This window comes from Mustela nigripes, chromosome 17 (assembly GCF_022355385.1).
Source record: "Mustela nigripes isolate SB6536 chromosome 17, MUSNIG.SB6536, whole genome shotgun sequence".
NCBI classification, from domain to species: domain Eukaryota; kingdom Metazoa; phylum Chordata; class Mammalia; order Carnivora; family Mustelidae; genus Mustela; species Mustela nigripes.
In genome coordinates, this window is record NC_081573.1 from 48,277,986 (window position 1) to 48,303,061 (window position 25,076).

At 46.9% G+C, this 25,076-nt stretch overlaps 1 protein-coding gene across 1 annotated transcript in view; it reads right to left on the reverse strand.

Annotated features, from left to right (window-relative positions):
- CFDP1 (craniofacial development protein 1) overlaps positions 1-25,076 on the reverse strand; it is a 123,882-nt gene that overhangs the window by 10,608 nt on the left and 88,198 nt on the right. The window lies entirely within an intron of this gene.

A 25,076-nucleotide genomic window follows, 5' to 3' on the forward strand; every position in this document is an offset into this window, starting at 1 on the left:
TCACCCTGAAACGAGGGAATATACAGCCTGTTTTCCCCTTGTTAGTGACACGATCATTGACTATGGGAGAAACTCCACATGCCCAAGTTCAAATCTTGGCAGGTCACATGTTTCCAGTCATTGTTAAATGCAGGAAGAAAATAAGGAAAACAGAATGTACCTAGTTAGTAAGAAGGTGGTATTAGGGGAAAGAACTATGGAAGGGACATGGTCCTTGGTTTCTTTAGGAAACTAAAATTTGTCGTATGCCACTATGCAGGAAAGTTTGGAAGTGACTTCCTGTTTTCCTGGGAAGTAAGAGAATCAAACGTGTACAACTGTGAGCTAGCATCACAAGGCCTTCTGATAACATCAATAGTAATACATTTCACTAGCCTACGATGCTAATTCTCCAGGTGCTTTATTCACGATTTTCTCATCGTCCTCTCACAATGGCCTATGAAGGAGGACCGCTGAGCTCTGGACAGCGGGAAGAGCCTTTGAGGGGATCTAGTGTCCCACTACCCCTTCTGGACCCCACCTCCCTGCAGCACAGGGCCAGTGAAGGACGCCCCGTTCCTGCCTCTGAGTGAGCCAACAGGCCAGTGTCCACACTGAACACACGACTCTTGGGACTGAACCATGACCCTCCACACCCTCGTCCTAATCATGCTGGTCAGGAGGATGTCTGCTCCTGTTGTGGGCATTTCCCACCACAGGTTGATAGCTTCACGCCGACTCAGAACAGGCTGGGCAGGCATCATCATTCTCATTTTGAGCTGGACAAATAAACAGAGTTCGGAGAGGTTAAGTGACACAACAAAGGTCAAGCCAATAGAAAACGCGGAACCAGGACAAAGCAAGGTCTTTCTGACTCCCAGCCCGGTGCCCTGTGCCGTCTCACGACGAAGCTAGAACTCCTCGGAGATATTTGCTCACAGCTATTTTACCTTCCGGTTTGCTTAACAATCTTCCACACGGCTCTCTATGAGCTTTCAGTTCACATCTTCTAAAAATTCGTTTCTAGATAACTCACTCCCCACACCAATCTCTCATCTAAGCATACGCGCACATGCACACACGCACATGCACACGCACATGCACACAGGCTGTATTTACCAGGAGCAGAGCACGAGAGCTGACAGAGAAACTCATGATGTGTCCCCTGCTCTCCCTGCTACAGCCTCTCGCCCGGAGAACTGCAGTCTCCCCACTGGTCTTCCTGACTTCTCTTCTGTCCCACACTCACTCACCTGCTCACCCTCACATCCCTTCCACATACTGTCATTAGGGTGATTTTTCTAGAACAGAAACCTTATCGTGTCTTTCTGCTTCAACGTGTCTTCCCTGACTCCTTATTTGCTCTTACAATGAAGACTACGCCCCTTCCCTTGTGAAGTTCTTCCTGATCTTCCCTCGCCACATCTACGCTCGCCATCTAAGCGTCAACCGTACAGTCCTGAACCTACAGTTCATCTCCCATTCATCTCGTCTTATCTCAGCATAGAGGCCACGTCCTCCAGGAAGCCTCCTGGGACCCTGCCCCAATCTCTGGATGAGATGCCCCGCGGTGGTGTTGCTAGTGCACTCAGTCCTTCTCCCATTATGGCACCAATCCCTCCCTTAGCAGAAGCTCAAGGACTCAGATTCCAGCTGCCGCCATACTGGCCAATTCTGTGCAAGTTCAGAGTCAGTGCCAACAAGATGCACCAAAAGCACACACCTTGAGGCTTTCCTCTGCTGCCTGCAGGGGCTCCTCTGACCCTGCCTAAAGTCAGAAGCACTGCCTGGGCAGGTGATGGGAATTCATGGCACTGGAGGACCCTCATGGAGAACAGGGGCTGTGGCTACAGAGCCCAGCCTCCTGTCCTCACTCAGGCAATTCTAAGGGGACCTCTGAATGCTTCTCAGAAGTTCTGGTTGCAAGGAACCCTTGCAGTCCTGGAAACACACTCTCATATTGGCTTTCCCTCCTTCCCAAACTCACTCCCTCTACACCTCCTCATGCCTACTTCCCAAGGACAGTTCCCAGTGAAAGACCTACACTAACAGGCTTACCTAAGATTCTGCTCTGAAGGGAATCGAACAAGATGCTTTAGGAGCAACACTGTTTTCCTGTGCGTGCCCTCTCTCTCTGAGGGCACATAAGCTCTGGGTCCCCAAATCTCTCTACAGCACATGGACTGAGTTGCACAACAGCAGGAACTCAATAATGTCACTCAGATCACGTAAACAAGCAGAGGCAGAGAATCAGATTTCTGTAGTTTAAATGAAAGGTGTTCAGAACACTTTTAAATTGGGGGATCCTAAGGGGTATAATTTCTATTTCCATTCATTCACCAATCAGCTCATAACAATCTAGAATTTCTGCTTTTACCTGGGCAAGCCTTAGGCTCTGTACACCATTGCCGACTCTTAGCCTATAGCTCTGATGGTATTCCCAAATTACACCACCTTTCTGACAAAGCACTTCGAGAAGCCTAAGAAAATGATCTTTTGCTGCAAAGCAGTGAAGACAGCTCCAGAAAAGTAAAAAGCCATACACCCCCATTGCCTTGTTCACCGCTAAACATCAGCAAATTGTCACCAGTGCTCAGATGCTTTAAGGGAAGGCTTCCAGGTCTGCCTTCACTGGCTCAAGAACGTGGTTTGTGATTTCCTAATCTGACAGTCTCAAAAGCAAAATTACCTGTCTTGTTTGTATTTGAGGCTAAATCAAAGTGAATGACACATTCACAGCAGTAGCCAAAACATGTACAGGCTCATCATGACTGAGAGCCCATTTTTCCTGGAACCTGGCACGTGGGGTCCCTGCAGGCTTTCACTCAGCACCCCCTTCACATGGGGCTCCCGTGGCACAATCTTGGCATCACTCCATCACAGCTTTCTGGACAGCACATTTACCATGACCTCGGCCCTATCTCTGCCGTGAAGGTTCATCTATCGGGCATACAGGAAAGCTGGGGCAGGCAAGAAAGCCTCAGCTTCTGGGCAAGGGCTGCCGGCTCTCTTGGCTGGGAAACAGCACGGCCGAGAGCACTGCAGCGCTGCCCAGAGCTGCCAGAGAGGAGGGAGGCCATCAGCACCAGCCTCCCCCAGGCCTCTGGCAGCTGTGGAGACGGGGAGGTCAGAATTCCAGGGGAGACCGTTCTGCTGTCAGCAGGAACTGGTGCATTTTGAGGCACCACCACAGCAGAAGCCCAGTTTTCTCTATTTTCTGGATCCTAAGCTACGAGGGCAAAGTACAACCGGAGTGTAGGCTTTGATAGACCATTCCCAGCCCCCAGTCAAGGATTTTCTGGTCTTGGGTCTAAAGTGTGGTGTGCTGTGCCACAGAAGCTCACAGTATCTCATTCAGGAGACTCTTCATCCACCTGTTACAAGGCAAAGTACAAAGAAACATACCATCCACTTGCCCACTGGCAGATTCCACCCATAATGTTATACTCAGACATGGCCAGCACTTTGCTGCCTAGTTTCCAATGTAACAGTGACATTTCAACCACCTCTTCCTGAAGGTCACAGTCCTCTACTGACCCAAGACTATGCCTGTCCAAGCAGCATGGGCTCTGCCCGCCTCTGCTCTAAGCAGCAGGCTTTCATGCCACAAGAGCATGGCTGAGGGCAGTCGGCACGCTGGTGAAAAGAGGCTCCTACTAACACTTCTTCTTCTTCTTTTTTTTTTTTTTAAGATTTTATTTATTTGAAAGAGAGAGAGAGAGAAGGAGCAGGTGGAAGGACAGAAGGTGAAGCAGGCTCTCTGCTGAACAAGGAGCCCGATGCGGGACTGGATCCCAGGATCATGGCCTGAGCCTGGGATCATGGCCTGAGCCGAAGGCAGACACTTAACCGACTGAGCTACCCGGGTGCGCCAAGCCCTTCTTTCTAACGCATTGTGTCTAGTCATCCCTTAATAAGCAATTATCGTCAGTTCCCTTTCCACAGCACCCAGCCCAATGTTCTATGCTGACGCTAGACATGAATGAAGACCTCACACATGAAGATTCAGGACTCAAAAAAGTAAAGGGACAGAGAAAGGCAAAATAAAGTCATCTTTTTCCTTTCTGAATTCAAGGTTTACGGTGATAGTTTGTTAAAACTTCTCCTACTCCTCTTTAGCACCAGAAATGTAAGTTTAACAAAACTCACTGCAACCAAGTGATAAACTCTATCCTGTGGAGTCTGCCAGAAAGATATTATAGTAACTTGCTGTCTTTGTTCCAGCCCCATAAGCATGGACTTAGATTCACTCAACCGATTTGTCGTGTAGCCACCATCAAGACGCTCTGGACCCTGCTGTTCATTTACAAGAGGGGCTGGGGGCACCTGGGTGGCTCAGTCCTTGATCGTCTGCCTTAAGCTCAGGTCATGATCCCAGGATCCTGGGATCAAGCCCCGCATTGGGCTCCCTGCTCAGTGGGAAGCCTGCTTCTCCCTCTCCCATTCCCCCTGTTTGTGTTCCCTCTCTCACTGTGTCTCTCTCTGTCAAATAAATAATAAAAATAAAATCTTAAAAAAAAAAAAAAAGGTGCTGGAAAGGAGCCGGGAAAAGTACGTAAGTTGAAAAAGAGGAGGAAGACAGGACACTGCAATCATCTACCAAGGAAAAGGGGCGCATCTTTCCCCAAGGTCTTTAAAAAATTGGCCTCAGGCACCCAGCCGGCCACAGAACAGAATTTTAGGTTTGGGAGTGAATTTAGAGTCCGTCATTCATTGTACTCCTCCAACAGATTACTGAGAAATGACTGTATCCCAGACATTGTGCTTGGAACTGGGGACACACACATATATAAGGCATGATCTCCGGCTTGGAGGCGACGATGTAGTAGAGGAGACTGTCATATGGACAAATTATAACCGCAGACTGTGAGGGCACAAAAGAGGGACCACCTGAGAGGCTGTTTAGTTCAACCTCCATATATCAGAGATGAGTCAACTAAGATCCAAGAAGGTTAAGAAACCTGCCCGAGTTCCCACGGGGAGATGTGGGACTAGTACTCAGTGCTTTTGACCTCCAGCCTGTCCTTTCCACTTGGCTGATGCTGGAGCTGGGGACAACCAGCCTCTGGGGGCCGTTCCGCACTAGAATGTCTATGATTGCTAATTTGGCGGGGGCGGCATTCTCACTTCCCGTTGTGCTGCTCCCTGTACACGGCGCCCGTGTCTTACTCATTGCCGCCTGACTCACAGTGTGGCACGAAGCCTTGCTATACTACATGTTCAGTGAACTGAATCGCTGTGATTTGACAATGGGCTTATCCAAATGAGGTTTTTTTTTTTTTTTTTCGTAACAAAGAGTCAATGCTGCACTTAAACAGACAAGCCAGAAAAGGTAGTGCAGAAGTGGACCAGCAAGGATAGGGTCAACACACGTACAAGGAAGCGCTACTGACCTTTACTCAGAACGTCAGCACACAGAGCCTGGCTCCACTGTGCCTTCCGTCTCATAACTTGCATAACCACTAAAATGCAAATTATTTGGAACAAAGATTCTTTGGCACAGATACTCAGTTTCCTTAGTATTTGTCATCTGTTTACAAGGCAGGAGTGGATTTTTTTGGTAACTCACACATGGACTATTTTCCAGAGCTGTACAATGGGTCTGGAACTGGCATGCTACTCCCTGAGAAACGGGAAGAAAGTTTGCATTGATGATTCTTCGGTCGAGTGGTCTGCTTGGAACCACTGTTCTCTCTTAGACCTTCTTTGGACTTAGCTGAAATCTGTAGGAATGAAAAGCAAAGCCCGATTCCCTGGGCCAGTTTCATGCCTCACCTGTGCAAATCTCTAAGCAGTCGCCCCAAAGCCCAAGACCAGAGCACTCAGGGAAACGGCCTGGAAGCCAGCAGTACAACAGCGAGAACGTTTAAAGTTGCGTTCACTTCCCAATACTGTGCTGGCAGTATTCTATGGGACACTGAGCTCAGGAAAGTAGAAAATACTAACTTGGACAAGAAGTTACAAAAGATTTTAAACATTTTGTGGCTAGAAAATTGTCAGTACTCTTGAATCTATTATTAACGTTGATACAGTGCCAGCCCTTCCTTCCCCACCGAAGTGGCATCTCTCAGCAAAAGGGGACATAAAGGCCAGCAAATGGTAGCAGCTTCAGTGTTTACACAAATAGCAAGGATCTGCCACTCAATTCTATTGCTCTTAACACCAGTCCAAGAATGAAGTATATTTAAGTCTGTCTGATTTTTTTTTTCTTAATTTTACTTATTTGACAGAGAGAGCGAGAGATATAAGCAGGCAGAGCAGCAGAGGGAGAGGGAGAAGCAGGGTCCCCACTCAGCAGGGAGCCTGATGTGGGGCTCGATCCCAGGGCCCTGGGATCATGACCCGAGCCAAAGGCAGTTGCCTAACCAACTGAGTCACCCAGGTGCCCCAAGTCTGTCCGATTTGATTTCAGCTGTGCCACATCTTTAAAACAGGTCTCTGAAACAAACCCGGTTATTTTGGTGGCAAAGTCCTGGATTTTCATCTCTTCTGAAACAATGTATTATAGAAAGTGCTTTCCAGCTCCTGTTTCCTTGTCTGTGGAGCACAGAGGCGGCTTGTGCCCTGCTCTGGCCTCTCAGCTAATGCTGGAAGGCCAATCACTCCAGCTGACGTGGTTCTCCTGACATGGACAGCTCTTCCTGGAGAGGACGCACCATCCCTTCAGTCAGCCATGAAGTGTTCTCCTCTACCTGCACCGTCTCCTGCTCGCTCTTGTAATCAAGGCCATTCACCTTGAGACAAGTAACTGGGGTTAGGGGCTCTGTAGTGACAATGAAAAGGACTTTTTTTCTGGGGCAAGCTTTTTTCTTCCTGGGATCTGCTGGGCACTGTTTATTAGTATCACACGCCAAGAGAAAGTTAATGTCCCTTTTCTCTGTGAAGAACAGTCCTCTACTGGTCTATTGTGCCACTGAAACCAGCCAGCTCGGTGAGCTTGGGACTCTTGCCACGAAGGGTCATTTTTTTTTTTTTAATTGTTGTTTGTTTTTATTAATATGCCTAGTGCAGACCTTTCAAAGAAGGTCAAGGTTAGACGACTGTTCAGGAGGAACAGGTCCGTCCCTCCCGGCCACCCTTCCTTGATGCCCAGTTCCTTGGAGAACTGCAGTGCTCAGTTCACAGGTAAGACGCAGAGAGAAACCTATTGGGAAACCCACAAGGTCTTGTACTGCAGCTGGGTGACGGGAGCTTGAGTGTGAGCTTGAACGTGAGCGACCATCCCACCATGGCTTCTGAGGGGTGGGCGATGGCAGTTCTCAGCACAACTCTGGTGTGGTCTGGCGGAAACTCCCAACTTTCCAGTCTGAAAAATGTCACACTGACAGAAAACTTGAAAGCAGAGAACAACTATTATCTGAATGCCCTTTGCTTAGATTCGCTCATTATCAACATTTTGTCACATTTGCTTTCTCTCTCCCCCTCCCCTGCTTTCTCTATTTAAATGCTCTTTTTTGGAGGCGTGAGACCACTTTTAAGTTGCAGACATCATGCCACTTCAACACGACACCTCACACTGCATGCAAGGCTGTGACACCGATACAAAGGTGCCGTCCAAAGTCCCTGCTCACATTCCCCTCACTGCCTCTCCAGATGGCCTTGACAGTCATCCCGTGCCTCCTTCCAGGCACTACATCTGATGTCTCCTTAGCCCCCTTTACATTTTAATCTAGCACAGTCTCCTGCCTTGTCTTCTGTTTGATTTCTGGTCTTTGATGCCACTGCCAGTTTCTGGAGTCCAAGTTGGCAGTCTTTTTTTTTTTTTTTTTTAAGATTTTATTTATTTGACAGACGGAGATCACAAGTAGGCAGAGAGGCAGTCAGAGAGAGAGAGAGGAAGGGAAGCAGGTGCCCCGCTGAGCAGAGAGATCCATGTGGGGCTCGATCCCAGGACCCTGGGATCATGACCTGAGCCGAAGACAGAGGCTTTAACCCACTGAGCCACCCAGGCGCCCCCAGGTTGGCAGTCTTATGGAATATTGCTCTGTTAGGGTTTGTCTGTTTCTTATGCCAAGTAGGCAGGAAGGGGAGGCTGGGGACTACTTACTGCACCACCACCCAGTGATGTGTGCAGTGGGTCCACCCTGGAATCTGATGTTCCCTGTGGTCCACTGGGACAGGTGGGGACTGCCGGAGCCCTCACTTGTAAAGAATTCTCTCCCTTCTGCAACAAATCTGTAATTAACGTGTAACACATAGGATAGTATTCTCAGGATGTTCAGGAAGTTCTGACTGCTACTTAATTCTGGTACCTCACTCTCTAAACGCCCTGGCAATGTCTCAGGACAGACTGAGGTGGAAAAAGTGAAGGATCCTATCTGAAGGAGAAATATTTGGGAAATCTCAAAGGGATTGGGAAAGTCTCTGAAAAGTGGAAGAGCAGTAGCTAGAGAAAAGGCCAAGGGTTACAGGATCGTCAGCAGAGTCCTAAACTGGACAGGCCAATGGTGAGTACAGAGATCTCTGGCCAATATGGAGGCATTCACTTAGGTACCCGGATACTCTTCGTAAGGGTCTGGGGACCTGCTATGCCTAAGGGTTAAGTGGCAGAGTCAGTGGCAAACAACAACAAAACCCAATACCTTCTGGCTGGCCCACCAGACCTCTAGGAAACGATACTCCTGAATTTCCTTTCTCCTTTGTTCCACCCCCTGTGGTCTCATCTCACTCCCCATGGAGGAGATAACGCCACACCCCTTCCTGCCTCTGCAACTTCCTTCCTTACACTATTCCCGTGGTGGGGGTCACGGCAGAGCCAGGAAGGGCCTCCATCATTTTTAGCAGCTGGGGAGTGAAGAAGGCCTGCCTTTCCAAGGTGGAAACCTTTAGTTTAATGGGAATGGGGACGATGCTGGGGAGGGGGATGTTCTCCCCTGAGGTGCAAACTGCTGTTGCTTTCATTTGTATGATTGGGCACAGCTGGGAAGAATAATTTATTGACCAACACAAATAGACCAGTTACAGTTCTGAGGCAGGATTTTAAAGGAATTATTAAATACAGCTTCTAAGGGAGCCCATAGTGACATTTTTCTTTAGGCAGTTGAGCCTGGGAGCTCAAGTGAGGAGGGCACAGGTGTTTTCCAGATCCTGGCTCTACACGGGCTCCCAGCCAACAGCAGCCAGAGGCAAAGAAAAGAAGCAGAAGCAGGACCTGGCTGCTAGCAGTCAATGCCCTCTCCGAAGGACAGCCTTGGTGGCTTTCTCTTGTGACAGTGCTAAGCCACTGTGGGTCTGTGGACCACCTGCCTGGTCTGAGGGCAGGAGCCACACTCAGCCGGATCGCTCCCATCAGGAAACATAGTTGAGCAAACGCCACATCTCTCAAACCAGCCACCGTGAGAAGCAAAGCACAGGGCATTGAAGATAAATGTTGCCTCAATTATGGCTTGTTTGGCTAATTGCTGATTAGGGACTTGGCATGCTTTCCCAAACCGCAGCATTCTGCCGCTGCTTTGACTTTCAGCTTTTTTTCCCTCCCCGGCAGGTCTCTATCTCCTCAGGAAAATGGCAGGATGTCAACATAAAAGAAATGTTAAATTCCTGGGCACCTCCCAGATGGAGATCAGGTTAAAGACTCAGGATGTGGGGGTGTCCTCAGAGCAGAAATATTCCTTTTGTTTTACATCACGGGGACTTCATGGAATATGAGTCACGCCTGCGCTCCTCTCACAGACATGGCTAGGCACACGACCACATGGCTTTCAATGAAACTCGTACGCGCTGGCTACCATACGTCTTGCGAAATGACTCCCCCTCCATTCCAAACTTCCCACGGCTCCTGAAGAAGTCTGCTACATTCCAAATGCGAAGATATGGAAGTTGGACACAGCTGGGATTCCTGACACCTCAAAGTTCTGTCTGGAGGGGAGTACGCTTTATGGTCCTTTCACTTGCTGAGGCTGAAGTGATAAGAAAGGTCATTTCTCAGCGTTTGCACTCCTGCTTGGGGCCCTGACTCCAGATTTCTCTCACAGTGGTGTCTGCAACATTCCTGGCTCACTCTGTAGCCAGGGTACCTTCTGGAGCCTCCCAGAAGCTGCAATCCTGTGAACCTCAATGGGCAACTCCAAGAGGCTTAGACTCCAACCTCCCTACCTCCCCGGGGCTGCTCCCACCGGTCCTCAAAAAGCATCAGCAACCAGCATCAGCAGCTTCCCTGTCACGGCACGCTCTCAGTCCAGCGCTTAGAGGAGTCCTTGGGAAGCAATTACCTGCACACGGCGATCAAAAGAATGGGGCTGTTTCAGCCCGAGCCCAGGATGTCACTTTGCTAAGGCAGAGCAGCGGATTTCAACAAAGAGAAACGTCTGTTCCCACGGAGTTTGGTAGAGAAAGCAGAAAACTTTCTTTATACTGTACGCAGGAAATGGTTTTCATAGAAGCAAACCACAGCTGGGCAATCTGTACAACCACAACATAGTTTCTCTTTAATAAATGGAAGATTTTACCCATTGCATCACTAACCACCAAAAAGAATTCCCACCCTCCATCTCTCAGGCAAGAGAAAGCGTAAGTCATCTCTCTTTCCTTTATCTGCCAGCCAAGGGTTGCTAGAGCAGCTTTTTCATTCAGAAATGAGGCTTGTTCTACAAGGTTCTGTGACCCAACCCTACTGATGAGTGATACATGAACCCTGAACAAATTCAGTTTCTTCGTGTTCTGGGGTCCCCTCACAGCATGTGCCAAATGACCATGATCCACCATGGGTCAATGGCCAACAGGTCTGAAAAAGGCGATTTAGCAACTGCTGGCTGAGAGATGAGTAAATTCATGGTTGCTAAAACAGGGCTGGCCAACCTGCATTAAGAGATTTCTGAGGAAATCAGAACAAGACTACAGCTCTGACCTGTAGCTCCTTGCCCCCAAGTCAGCAGAGCAGTCTGTGAGAGTCTGCACCCCTCTCCTGGGATGACGGGTGGAGGGGTGTGGGGATGGACAGGGGCTTCATGATGCCCTTCCTGTCCCTGTGAGGCTCGGCTGCTCGTTCAGCAGACTGCGTGCGCTCTCACCGCCCAGACGAAGAAAGGAGGCTTGGCCCTAGGAAACACGGACACTCTCATCTGAAGGCTACAGCTCAAACGAAAACAAGCAAGGACACCGAAACGGAACCCCAAAACTACCCAGCCGTACTGGGGAAGAGGTCTCCTTGAAGAGTGAAGATAATGGAGCCAATAAGCCAAATACAGAAGCTACTAAATTTACTAGGATTTTCAGAGTGCTGGAAAATCTGATGACCAATCACTTCTCATTCTCAGCTAATACTTTTAAAAACCACTTTACTGAGATATAATTCACGTACTAAAGAATTTACCCGTTTAAGTAAGCAAGTTGGTGGGCCTTAGTATATTCAGTTATGCAGCCATTACCACAACCTAATTTTAGAACATTCTGTCATGCCCTTAAAAAAAACCCTCATACCCATCAGCAGTCATCCCCATGTCCCCAGGCTTAGGCAACCATGAATCTACTTTCTCTATCGATTTGCCTATTCTTTCAACTAATACTCTTTAAAACAAGATTTATTTATTTATTCGAGGGTGGGGAGGGGTGGGGGGAGAGGGAGAGAGAGAATCTCAAGCAGGCCCTGAGCTGAGTACACAGCCTGATGTAGGACTCTATCTCGCGACCCTGAGATCATGACCTGAGCCGAAACCAGGAGTCAGATGCTCAACTGATGGCACCATCCAGGCGCCCCTCCTCAACTCTTACTTCTAAATTCTAGGTTTAAGACTATCTTAAAGCATTCAGGAGCAACATGTTTCTCAGTCTGTACTTACTACATCTTCCTACAGGAAATGCACTGAAACTCCCAATCCGTCCCTTATGTTGACGGTCACACAGAAATTCTATGGCGGCGGGGGGGGGGGGGGGGGGGGGGGCCAGGAAAATCAGAAATCTAGATTTGAGATGAGAACACCGGCGTATCTGAGCACTGCCTGGATGGCCAAGGCCCACACATCACCAGCGCCAGTCTGGATCTGTTTATAAAATGGTGGGGCATGTTGGCTTGGCACTTGGTGCAGAAACCTGCCTTTACCACTTAATTTTTGTTGTTTTTAAATCCCAGGCGAGTTAATTTCTCTGAGCCGTAACTAACCAATTAGTAAAATGAGGATAATAATAACTGCCTTGATGCATGACGATTACATGAGATTGTCATCAAGTCACCCCTTGTTCACTGGGCGCCTTGCGTGTGCCAGACTGCTGGCCGCTGGAGAGAGAGACATAGGCTTCTTGGGTTTATTTGATTCTCTCACGCAAGACAGATATATAAGCAGCTAATTACATTAGGAGAAAACTGCTGCTTAGTGCACTAGGAGCGTGAAGGCTGTGGAGGGGAGGTGGGGGTGTCTGAAGGACGAGATGGAATCTGCCAGGGGGACAAGCTGGGACAGAGAAATCCAGCAGATTTAAAGAACGCCTGCAGTGCACGTGAAAGCGCTTAGCACAGCACCTGGCACAGAGCAGATAATCAGGATTTCCTGTTGTCCCCACTCTTAACTCTCGAAAGTCCTGGAAAAGATGCTCTAAAATCCAGAAAGAAATTATAATCTTGCTGCTGCTAGAGAAAAATCAGTGGGTCTGGTGCTTGAGTTGCTTGCTCTTTTTCTGAGGCTAATTCATCTGCGGCAGCAAGGAGATTTCAAATTTTGGTTTCTTCCCCCACCCCCAAACTTTTCATCTTGAAAAATCTCAAACCAAAGAAAAGCTGATCTTCTTAATCTAGAGCTGTCCCCCGGCCTGTAGAACAGTCTCCAGTTTGGACCTGCCTGGTTGGTAACCTCCACTTCTTCGAAGGCACCTGGGAGTTCTCGGGCACTGAAGCCCAGACGGCTCTTCTCCGTCTACACCCACTTCCTTAGCGACCTCATCCAGGCCCAAGGCTTACATACCGGTTCTAGGCCTCTACCCGTGGTGTCTTTCTTACCCTCGGCCCAGCCCTCTGTCCCGAACTCCCACCTGCTACACCCTCCCGCGCGGGGGACCTCGCCTGCAACAGCCTGTCACATCCTGGTGGCCGTGCTTACCTGTCAGCTCTCCTCCTCTCCTGGGACTACCCCCACCATCCCACCTCAGGCACGGGCCACCGTGTAAGGCCTTCGAACCCCGCCGCCTCCAGCGGCCCTCAATACCCCCTTTCCAGACAGTGTCTTGGTTACTTCCTCACCGCTGTCCAGTCTCGGCTCACCCGACTGTCCTAGCCCACTCTTCAGCCTCACCCCACACTCCTGGATCCTCTCCCTGCCTCAGATTTCCCTTCCCGCCCTAACACTTAGCATTTTCTGACACAGCGTGTCGTTTGTTGTCATGTGTACTGTCTAGCTCCGTGCTGGAACGGAGTCTCCACAAAGCTGGAACCAACGTGTGTTTTGTTCACTGAGAGAACCCGAGCACCCGGCACAGCGCCAACGCACACGGCAGGCACCTGATATTTGTTAAAAGAACGTATGAATATTAAGAAAACATAGCAACTTCACACATTACAAATAGTTTCCAATAATGATACCTACTACAGTAACAGTTCTCTGTGCTGGCTAACCTCAGAGCTGCTGCCCGCCCTTGGCTAGGTTTTCTATGGAACCTAGGACTTCAGAGGCAGCCCAGGAAAAGCATTTGTTCACTGCGACAGATGGCAGACCCTGAATGGCTGTCAGGAGCTTGGAATTTGTCCTAGGTTGGCCTCAGCGCCACCCGAGAGCCTGTAGAATGTTCAATGATCTCGTCATCAACTGCAATCTGGGCTACCGGGGCTGAGATGCCTCTTTTTTTTTTTTTTAAAGATCTTACTAATTTATCTGGTAGAGAGACAGAGAGGGAGATTGAGCAGGGGGAGGGGCAGAGAGAGAAGCAGGCTCCCCCGCTGAGCAAAGAGTCCGACTAGGGTCTTGATCCCAGAATCCCAGGATCATGAACTGAGCTTAACTAACTGAGCCACTAGGGTGACCCTAGGATACCTTAACTGAAACACAAATAGGGGCAGAATTAAGGGAAATGCTGACGAATCTTTTGCCTCCCCCTTTTTTGATCTCCATGATAACAGAATTTACAAAGAAAACAAAAGAACACAAAAGTGGTATTTGGGGGCGCCTGGGTGGCACAGTGGGTTAAGCCTCTGCCTTCAGCTCAGGTCATGATCTCAGGGTCCTGAGATTGAGCCGCGCATCTGGGAGGGGGGGGGTGTCTCTGCTCAGCGGGGAGCCTGCTTCCCCCCCTCTCTCTGCCTACTTGCGATCTCTCTCTCTGTCAAATAAATAAGTAAAATGTAAAAAAATGGTATTTGGATTTATTTTCTATGAAAATGCAGTTCTGGAACAATGAGGTTAGGAGACCTGATCTGTTGTGTGTGGCAAATGAGTTTTTCCCTTTGCCATTGGCTACCTTGAACAGGGGGCTTTTGTTTGGTTGGTTTTAGAGGACTAGTTTTAAAGTCATTCACAGCACTATGTTATGAGCCAGAAGCAATGTCTGAGTCCAGCTTTGAAGCTAAAACCAACTCTGAATAGAATTGCAGCAACAAGCTAACTCAATACTCAGCCAACTGAACTTCTTGTCAGAATCTGCCAGAAAGAATTAGCCAGGTGTACAGAGTTGCTACAGGCAGCAAACTGAGTTGCAGAAAAGATGAGCACTCCCTCCAGCTGTCACACCAACCATGTCAAGGTAAGAGAATTACGCAGATACTAATTTTCTCTCTTGCTCAGTGAGAATCTGAGCTGGTAGACAGAATGTAAGAGGTAAGACTGTGACAAGAAGCTAGAAAATGATGCAAAAAGGAATTGGTTCTTCTCACTGCTGGGGGTCTTGGTACTTGGCCAGAATCCCAGGGATAAAAAGATTTCTAAAAACTTCCAAAGGGACCAGGGTGGTGGGGGTGGGGGTGGGGAGTGGCAGGGGGTGGGAAATTAGGTCATAGACAAATATTCAAGAAGTCCAAATGGCTTCAGACTTCTAGAAGCCTAGCAGAGCACTGTCTTCACAATTTTATTTATTTATTTATCTATTTATTTTTAGAGATTTTATTTATTTATTTGACAGAGAGAGACACAGAGAGAAAGGGAACACAAGCTAAGGGGAGTGGGAGACAGAGAAGCAGGCTTCCCGCTTAGCAGGGAGCCTGATGCAGTGGGGCTTGATCCCAGGACCCTGGGATCCTGACCTGAGCCAAAGATAGACGCTTAATGACTGAGCCACCCAGGCACCATATCCTCACAATTTTAAAGACAAATGATTTTCCACCTGCAACATTATACCTAGGAAAACCAGTAATAAAATGTGAAGTTAGCACAAAGTCATTTTCAGAAATGCAAAGTCTCAAAAATATATCCCCCATAAACCAATTCCTCAGGATGTTACTGGACGATGAGCTCTATCAAAATGGGAGAATAAACGTAGAAAGGACAAGGGATCTGAGAAACAGAGCAGCTATGCAAAGAGGGAAAAAACAGCTGGACAGAAAGCCAAGAGAACAAAGAGCCCTGACTTGAGAGAAGGATCCAGAAGGGATGGGGGGGGTGCGGAAATGCCAAATTTTCTGACATAGTCAAAAACAGTACTGAGAGGGATTTTATAGCCCCTTTGAAAGAGTTTGAAAAAAAACTGTGACAGGGACATAGAAAACCAAGCAACAAATATATATATATATGAAGGGAAATATAACGTTAGTCCACATCCAGCTCAGCAGTTAACAACACTACAGTGACAACAGTGTCGTTCACCTGGGAGAGCGGAAGGAGGACTTGTGTTGAGGGGCAGAGTGGTACAAGAGGTTATTCCTCTTCTTCCCAAAAAGGGGCTGCTGCTTCTTAAAAACCAGTTAATAAATAATGTCTAAAATTGATATACCAAGAAATAATAGTGCACTAAACACATTAGTTTAAAATATGAGCCAAAAAACAGCAGAACTAGCTGTAGGAGTTTAAAGCAGTTGCCTCTGGAAAGCAGGACCCAGGACTGTCAGGAGACTGAACAGTGTATCTGACTTTGCAAACTGTGCACCTGTATGACCTTGACTGGATACCTTATCTGGGTTCATACATCTTCGTGTTCCTTGGGCAGAAGAGGAGAGAGAGGGATTTTTCTGTGCAGCCATCAGTCTGGCAGGATTAGGCTCGCAGCCCTCCTGATTGGCAATGTGTCCTCTCTGACCTCCGCTGCTCTTGTCATTTAACACGTTGCTTACTGTTTATCCTTAATAAAGATTTTCTACATGTACAATCCTTCCCATAACACTGAAGTACCTGAATTGAGCTGTATTTGACAGTGTTCTCTGCATGGGTCACTTGTTCCTTTAATTAATGTATTTACTCATTCAAAATGTCTTAACACTCCTGCCATATGCTAGAAGACACAGTGATGGCAGCCACACAAAGACAAGGACAGCCTCATTAGGGTTCTGATGGAGCTACAGCCCCTGAGGACACCTGACACTTTTCAGGGACAAAATCCTCTCCCTATTCCTCCCTGAAACACGGTGTAACAGTATAACATTTTTCAGTGTTTCTCAGTACCGTCTGAGAATCCCCTGTGGGTATTTTAAAAACACAAACTCCAGGGTCCACCCTCCTGAATCACCACCTCTAGGCACAGGGCCCTGGAAGCTGTATTATACACGGAGCATACGATGATTTGAGAGCCATTATTTTAGAGAAAGTTCCTGATGCCTCCCACTGAAGCCCATTACCATTTAAGTAACTATCCAAACATTATAGTTTGAAGAGAAACTGAATGGGCTGTCTAAAAATTTGGGTAAGGCTGTGTACTCAATTTGGGTCAGCCAGACCATGTCACTGAGCAGTCACAAGGCTAGTTTTCCAAAATAATGATAGATATGTAGATTGAGGATTTTTTAAAATCTTTTTTTTTTTTAAGATTTTATTTATTTATCTGACAGACATAGATCACAAGTAGGCAGAAAGGCAGGCAGAGAGAGAGAAAGGAAAGCAAGCTCCCTGCTGAGCAGAGAGCCCGATGTGGGGCTCCATCCCAGGACTCTGGGATCATGATCTGAGCTGAAGGCAGAGGCTTTAACCCACTGAGCCACCCAGGCGCCTAAGGACTTTTTTTTTTTTTTTTTTTTTTAAAGATTTTATTTGTCAGAGAGAGAGAGAGAGAGAGAACACACAAGCAGGCAGAGAGGCAGGCAGAGGCAGCGAGAGAAGCAGTCTCCCTGACGAGCAAAAAGCCCGATGCGGGACTCGATCCCAGGACCCTTGGGATCATGACCTGAGCCAAAGGCAGCGGCTCAACCAACTGAGCCACCCAGGCATCCCAGGATTTTTTTTTTTTAAAGAAAAGATTTTTATTAATTTGAAAGAGTGCACACAAGCTGGGGGAGGAGCAGAGGGAGAGGAAAGGCAGAGAATCCCAAGCGTACTCTGCACTCAGCTCGATATAGGGCTCAATCCCATGACCCTAAGATCATGACCTGAACCGAAACCAAGAGCTGGACACTTGACCGACTGAGCCACCCAGGTGCCCCTAGATTTAGGATTAAGGTGAGGCCAGGAAGAGGGTCTTTCTGTCTTCTACATCTGGTTCTGAACTCACTGGGCAGAATCAGACCACTGAAACGACCTGTTGTCCAAGGAGTTCCCTGCTGAAATGATGAAAGAGATGAAAGTTAGAACATTCTTCCAACACTTAACAGAAAAGGTTTTCTAGAATCACATTTATTTCTCAGTAGATTCTGTATACTGTTAACTAGAACATGAAGAAAATAAAACTGTTTATAGCTCTCATAAGATGAGAATACCCCCCATTTTATTAACAGTCAAGCTTCACTGTCCATCCCCAAGTACACAGAGACCGAGTAGTACAATTTTGCTATTATTCTGAAGACTGTTTCTCAGGCAGACAAGCCAGCCCTTATGATGACAAAATGAAGCACATTCCAGTTATTGAAAGCTGGAAAAAAACACACAAAGTGGCCTTATTCACCAGGGCTACTTCAAGGGGGCAATGGCACTCATTCCACAGCTACTGGGGATGGGCTCCTCTGCCGTCAGGCACTGTCCCACCTGCTATGTGGGCAATCGGACACGGAGGGCCACAGACTTAGAAGAAGAAAATCAAACTCCACAGTGCCTCAAACTTGCCCCCCGACACCACAAAGGCGACCAAATGCAGTCAGTGCCTCCACCTGCCCCCACCCTGTGCTCAAGCATTCCTGCACTGACCGCAAGGGAGAAGGAAGAGAGGCCCCTCTGGCTGTCACTTCGCTCTTTCCCAGCAGCACTCACCTGCCCCATTTCTTGGCACTGAAATTTACTACAGTGAAATGCACAGATTAAGAGTACATTTTGTCCTCCAGTTTAGTAAATGTATACCTCTGCATAACTCATGCCCCTAGTCAAAATACAGAATATTTCTATCATTCCAGAAAGCTCCTTCTCAGTCAATTCCCATCCCCCATTTTGACTTCTATCTTCATAGATCAGTTTTGCCTTGTTTTGACCTTATTCTTTATTTTTTTGCGTCTGGCACTTTCACAGAGCACGTTTCTGAGGTGCAGCCACGCCGTGGGTATCAGTCCTCTCTGTCGGTGCCAGTGGTTCCTTGGTTTGCCGGCACTTGGTTTAGCCATTCCCCTGTCAAGAGGCACCAGTTTCCAGTTTTGTGCTACCATGAATAAAACATTCTTGTACAGGATTTTTTGTAGACATGACGTTTTAATTTTCGGATGAAAACCTCAAAGTAGAACGGTGTGTCACAGAGTAGGTATATGTTAAACTTAACGAACCTCTAACTACATGGCCAAAATGATTAACCCCCACGGTTTAGGTTCCCACTGGCAACGCGTCAACAGTCAACACTTCCGGGTGCTCCATATCCTCACCAGCACACACTGATCTCGGTCCTTTTCATTTTAGCCATTTCAGGGGGTCTGAGCGGAGCTCTACTATGGTCTGAATTTGCAGTCGCCTGATCCTGATGACTAATGCCGACGAACATTTTTTTTCATGTTCTTATATCTGTAATCTTTTGTGAAATGTCTGTTAATTTTTTCCCATTAAAAAACTGGTCTTTTTTATTGTCATAGTTATTTTAAGTATATGTATATCAGATCTATAATTTGCAAATATTTTCTTTCATTCTGCAACTTGCCAGTCCACTTAATGGTATCTCTAGATGATCAGGGGGTGGGGGGAGCGCTATTGGGTCAACATAAAAGGGAAAAAAGCGGTGATGTCCTAGATTTAAAGAAACAAGGTGATCAGCATTTCTTCTTTAGCAAATGCAAACTCATACTCATCCCTTGGTCTAAGATCAAGCTAAGTTTCAGAAGAGACAATCTCTGACGGCCGCTTTTCAGAAAGATGCTGGGGCTGCGGAGCCAAGGTAAATTACAGGAAATGGCTAAGAGGGAACGTGCCTCTATCAAATGAGAATCAGAGAGGGAAGTCCTGAAATGCCACCAAGACAGTCATCAAACCAGAAAGTTTTTGTTTTTGTTTTAAATATGGGGAGGGAAGTGAAAAAAAGCAAGGCGAGGAAGTCTTGAAAGCCTTCATACCACATTCTGGTTATAATATGGCCCATTCCTTTTTTTTTGCTCTCTCCACAAGCTGATTAAAAAATAAGGAAGGAAGTTGTGGTGGTGGGAGCAAGGCCGTACAACCGCGCAGCTTCTGGACTGCACTCAAATTCATCTGCCGTGCGGGCCGCCCCCACCCTGGAGCAGTCACTCCTTCACATTTTCTACTTCAGTGACCGAGACACAGAGAGACCAATTTAACCGTGAGAAGCCGTGAGCATTATTAATCATTAATGCTCTGCACGAGCCTCCAGGGCACAGAGGTGTTCCAGTATTAGTTACTCCTGATCATCCGGAAAGACCAGCAATCATCACCACCCCGCCCCACGGCCTCCCACTGATCCCCGACTTGCTGCCTCCTTACAGCACCTGACCTACTTGCAGCTGCTGCAAACTTTGCTTTCCCCCACTCCTGTAATTAACAAATCCAAACAAAACTCTTTGAAACAAATGAAACAGGTGAAAAGGAACAGGAAAGAGGATAATAATAAGGATAAATTGCTGCAGCAATCCCATCTATCTAGACCATTCTGCCAGCCTGGAAAGCTCTGGAGAACACCGCAGAACACCGCAGCCGGGTCCGGTGCTGCAGAAGCCTAGAGCGGGAGGCGGTGCAGGGGGTGGCGGAGGTTCCCATCAGAAGCGGGGAAAGGGTGGGATCTTTTGGACTCTGCCTGGGAGATAATCAAAACAAGGCAACGAAAGAAATGAAAGGTGGGACACTCCCCGCACAGTGTAAATCTTACCAAACTGAAAGAAGTCTGGAGATCAAGAAAAAAGCCTCTTCTCCAAGTCGATTGATGGGCTAACATACATACATACATTGAGAAATGGCTCAGGTGCCCCTAAAATTAGTCTCCTAGTGGGGACAGATCATGGATTCGACTAATTCAGTGATCCTTCTGAAGCCAGCCATCTATTGTGTTGGCCTTGCCATCTTATAAATGCTGTAATCTTCCCTCTGGTCAGGTTTCAAAGACCCCGGATCTCTTGATTCACAATGAAATGTTTGCACTACTAGAACATGAAGTTCCTATTTACCAGAAGTCTTGATAGGGACTCTTTGCCACTGGTGGGGGAGGTGGGTAGACTCAGCCCTTTGCTCGGATCATGCAGGTGGTCAAAATCCAAAATGATCAAAAAGGGACCCAGTGAATAGAACATCTTATCAGTCCCCTAGCCATCAATTCTTTTTTCTGAGGCAACCATGGTTACTGGTTTCTTGTGTCCTTCCAGAGCTGTTCTCTGCATATGCGAACACAGACAATTCACAGACGACTCCTCAGTAGTAGCTGTAGTAGAAGCTGCTTTTGTAGCTTTGTAGATAGAACTTAACTTCCTACCTGATCTTTTGTGGCAAATCTCCATATATTTAGTTTCTGGCTCTGGAAATAAAGCTCTGCAAATTAGATTTTAAAAATCCTGTTTCCTCCTTCCAGAGCCATTTCATGCGTTTCCAAACCACACAGGTAGTTGTATGTATTTTCTCTCCCTTCTTAATACAACGCCTATATGCTCCCTACACTATTCCACTCCTTGCTTTTTTCACTTACTTATATATTTCAGAGATTATGACCTTTAAGTACATAAAGCACATCCTCATTCCTTTGTTCTACTGTCTGGAAGTACCGTAACTCACCTGGCAGTCACTCCTGACAGACAGTCAATGACTATCTTTTGCCACTACAAACACAGAGAGCCACATGTCTTAGTTAAAACAGACTTCCCCATTAAGGTGGGTGATATGCGTTTTTTTTTTTTTTTTAAAGATTTATTTATTTAGAGAGAGAGCAATGGTCACCAGGTTTTCCTGCTCCTTGTCCCTCCTTACCATTAACGCCTACTAACCTGGCCAGCTACTTCCCTGCGACTGCTTGCTTACACGCACGCGTCCTCCCTCTCTGTCAGGTAACTTTAATAACCACAGATGATCCAAACCTGGCCTCCCAATTTTTAACTTTCTCAGAGACAAGTAACTTTCTTCTTCTTCTTCTTCTTTAACTATTGATTTATTTGGGGCACCTGGGTGACTCAGTCGTTAAGCGTCTGCCTTTGGCTCGGGTTCAGATCCCAGGGTCCTGGGATTGAGCCCCACATCAGGCTCCGTGCTAGGCGGGAAGCCTGCTTCTCCCTCTCCCACTCCCCCTGCTTGTGTTCCCTCTCTCAGTGTGTCTCTCTCTGTCAGATAAATAAATAAAATCTAAAAGAAAAAAAGACTGATTTATTTGGTGGGGAGGGGCAGAGGGAGAAACAGAATCCCAAGCAGAGGCTCTGCTGTGCTAGGCTAGGAGTCAGACATGGGGCTCAATCCCACAACCCTTAGACCACGGCCTGAGCCCAAAACCAAGAAGAGTCAGATGCTCAACCAAGTGAGCCACTCAGACACCCACCACCCCCAAGTAACTTTTTCTTTAGCTCAACTCAGCCACCTATCTCCATGGACATTCTCTGGTACCAATAAACTCCCCACAAACTTATTTCAAAGGTTCTACTCTCTGATTATTTCCTCTTAACGTTTGTAGTTTGAATACATTTGTACTTCCACTAACCTCAATGGCAAATCCAGGAAGGAAGAGGAAAGGGAATTTGGAAGCAGTGACAGGGTGTAGGGAAGACATGAATTTCACCTTCAGGTCTTGGGGAATGTGAAGTGCAGGAGAAAAAAAAACAGCTTCTGCCTGGAGACAAAAACAGCCTTCTGTAGAGGCTGCTCTACAGGACCACTGGGCCCAGTTTCCCATGAAGGCAGAAGATCAGGGAATCATTCATCAAAGAAATTTGAAACTACAGGGGTTTGGAGTGTGTAACCCCAAGACACGCCACTCTGGCATTGATTATTTTGAATTAAGGGTACTTGAGAAACAGCCAATGCAAGAAGGACACTCTGACCCTTCTCCACCCTCCTAAAAGCAGAAGATAGATTTCCCACGTGAAAGGGACCTTCACTGTGTCAGAAGGGTAGAGGGCATCCTTATCACCAGAGATGGGAGAATTCAGGGCTAAGAAGGTCATAAATATAAACCTTTACTTTACCAGCTTACTACCCCCAGCCCAAACTCTTTGTCTTGTCAATGCTTTACAAATTTGTTTCTTTGTTTAAAGAGTATAAAAGCTTCCTGCTTTGGTCACTTTGTTGAGTCTCATATTTTTATGGGGTTCCCAAACATACAAACTAAAAATTTTCTCCTGTTAATCTGCTTTGTGTCACTTTAATTATTTGTTCTGCTGGAAAAAATTTTCCACTCCTATAAAACTAAAGAGACATCACTCAATCCTAAAGTGCACAGGGGTATCAGAAGACAGGGAGGGGAGGCATGGGGACCGGTACCTCCAGATTGTGTGTAATCTGGAGGGCTGGACTTCTGGTGACAACCACAAAGGATGTCAAAGCACTCGACAGTAGGGGACCTCTGGTGTCTGCTTTTGTCTCTCTATAGATACCACTACCGTCAAGGGCATGGAGCTGCTCGAGTTCTAGGTTATTCTAGATGACTGTCTTAACGTGTTCTCTGGGGTTTCCTCCCCCTCCACATCAATGCTTCTTCGGTTTCCCTTTTTCATTTTTCTGGATAGTATCTCTCTTGCAATTCTATAAAACAGGCATCATAAGTGGGACACTGAGTTTCTGGGGCGCCTGGTGGCTCAGTCAGTTAAGCATCTGGCTTCAGCTCAGGTCATGATCCCGGAGTCCTGGGATTGAGCCTCATGTCCGGCTCCCTGCTCAATGGGGAGTTTGCTTTCCCACTCCCTCTGCTGCTACCCCCCCACTTGTGCTCTTTGTCAAATAAATAAAATCTTTAAAAAAAGAAAAGAAAAGAAATTCATGTTCTGTATACCTGAAAAAGCTCATTTGCCTGTAATTCCCAAGGGATAGCTTTCCTGGGTATGGACTCTTGGGCTCTACATTATTTTCTCAGAACCATGAATACATTTTTTTTTAAGAAAAAAAATTTTTTTTTTTTAAATATTTTATTTGTTTATTTGACAGCTAGAGAGAGAGCACAAGTAAGCAGAGTGGCAGGGAGAGGGGCAGAGAGAGAAGCAGGCTCTCTGCTGAGAGCCTGACGCGGGGCTCGATCCCAGGAACCCCAGAATCATGACCCGAGCCGAAGGCCGCCTCTTAACCAACTGAGCCACCCGGGCGCCCCAAGAAAAAAATTTTTTTAAAGATTGATTTATTTATTTTAGAGACAGCACAAAAGTGGGGAGAGGAGCAAAGGAAGAGAGGGAGAGAGAAGCAAAGGTTCTCTGCCAACCTCAATCCCAATACCCTGAGATAATGACTGGAGCCAAAGCCAAGAGCCAAGCGCTTCATGGACTGAGTGAGCCACCCAGGCACCCCAGAACCATAGCTATGTTTGTTGGGTCATCATTTTCTTGCACCAAATGTTGCCAATAAGACACTGATGCCAACTTGATTCTTGCTTCTTTTTAGACTGGGCTGTTTGCTCTCTCTCTGGGATTTTTCCTTATCTTTCCTGTTCTGAGACATCTGTTACATGTGTTTTTAAAAAACAAAACTCAACAGATTAAATTTTAAAGATCTAATCTGCCTTATTAATCAATTCATGAATCAGCATCCATTCTAGCAAGGGGAGGGGAGCTCCCAGAAGTTGCACAAAATGGGCGCTATTTATAAGGAAGCGGGGCAGCAACTGACTGGCAAAATAAAAGGACTGTTGAGGGTGGATTCCCTTCTCTGAGGTTTTACGAGATCAGCTTACCTTCCTTTGAGGGATGGAGAGTGAGAACATGCAGACTACTTCGCAGGTGCCAACCAGAAAATTCCAGATTAATTGTGGTAAAATTCCACTCCAAGTGAGGCTGAGTCTGCACTTCAGTCTGCAGGGGACTTACCTTGAGCCTGGAGTTTTGTTTTAAGATTTTATTTATTTATTTGACAGAGATCACAAGTAGGCAGAGAGAGAGGAAGGGAAGCAGGCTCCCCAGTGATCAGGGAGCCCCACGCGGGCTCGATCCCAGGACCCTGAGATCATGACCTGAGCCAAAGGCAGAGGCTTTAACCCACTGAGCCTGCCAGGCGCCCCTGGAGTTCCTTTTTTAACAGTGTAAAATGTGAGTCTTCTCACACTGATAAATTCAAAGCGGGCACTCTGGTGAACCCTTCCATTCTAAGGATTCTTGCTTTTCTTCTGTTTGGGAAATTTTTTTTCATTATTTCTTTGCTTGTGTTCCCCTCCATTTTCTCTTCTCTCAGAACTCTCTGGATAAATCCTGGAACCTCTGAAAGGACCCATTATTGTACTTGCTATTCTTGTCACTCTCTTTTTGTTATTTTGTATTCTAGGAGAATTCTTTGGCTCCTTCCTCTTGTTCTCGAATTTCCTTTAGTTGTATACCCATTCTACTATGCAGCCCCTTTAAGAAGGTTCTAGCCAAACAACAACATTTTATTTCCAAGATCAAGGAAATAAACTTCATTCTCTCCCATAAGAGCTTGTTCTTATTTCACGAATGCAATATTCTCTTTTTATCCTCTTCAGGGTATAAACATACTATCCTGAAAGTCTCCTTCTTTATATGGTGTCTAGTTGGCTCAGTC